The sequence below is a fragment of the Bison bison genome, unplaced genomic scaffold, assembly GCF_000754665.1.
Source record: "Bison bison bison isolate TAMUID 2011002044 unplaced genomic scaffold, Bison_UMD1.0 scf7180017864492, whole genome shotgun sequence".
NCBI classification, from domain to species: domain Eukaryota; kingdom Metazoa; phylum Chordata; class Mammalia; order Artiodactyla; family Bovidae; genus Bison; species Bison bison.
Window position 1 is genome coordinate 1,688,814 of NW_011495051.1, and position 608 is coordinate 1,689,421.

The window sequence follows — 608 nt, forward strand, 5'->3', positions numbered from 1 at the left end:
ACCCACGCCGCCACCGGGGACAGGAGCCGGGGCGCCCACCCCGCGCCCTGCATATCTGGAATCACCCGGACGCCTGTGTAAATTTCCGTTCAGCTTGTCATTTCCAAAGGCCACACAAGATCAGGGAACAGGACGCCTCCTTACCAAGGGTCCGGCCAGCCCACCCACTCAAATTAGGAACAGGACACCTCCTTACCAAGGGTCCGGCCAGCCCACCCACTCAAATTAGGGAACATGACGCGTCCTTGCCAAGGGTCCGGCCAGCCCACCCACTCAAGATCCGGGAACAGGACGCTTCCTTTCCAAACCTCTAGCCAGTCCTGCCACTCAAAATTAGACAAATGCCTAATTTACAAAATTAACAACTGGAAAGAAGAAGGAGGAAAGAGTGTCCTCAAAAATAAAAAAGCTGAGCACGATGACAGCGCCAATAATAAACTACCAGCAAAGACAAACCCTACACGTCAAATCATAAAGTACGGAAAGGCAAGCCCGCCGGCCGTCCAGGCCCCGGGAACGGGGGTCCCCAGCCCCGCAGGACCAACGGCAGCCCGGCTCGGGCGCCCCTCGGAGGCGCAGGGGCTCCGTGGCCCCGCCTGGGCCCCCAA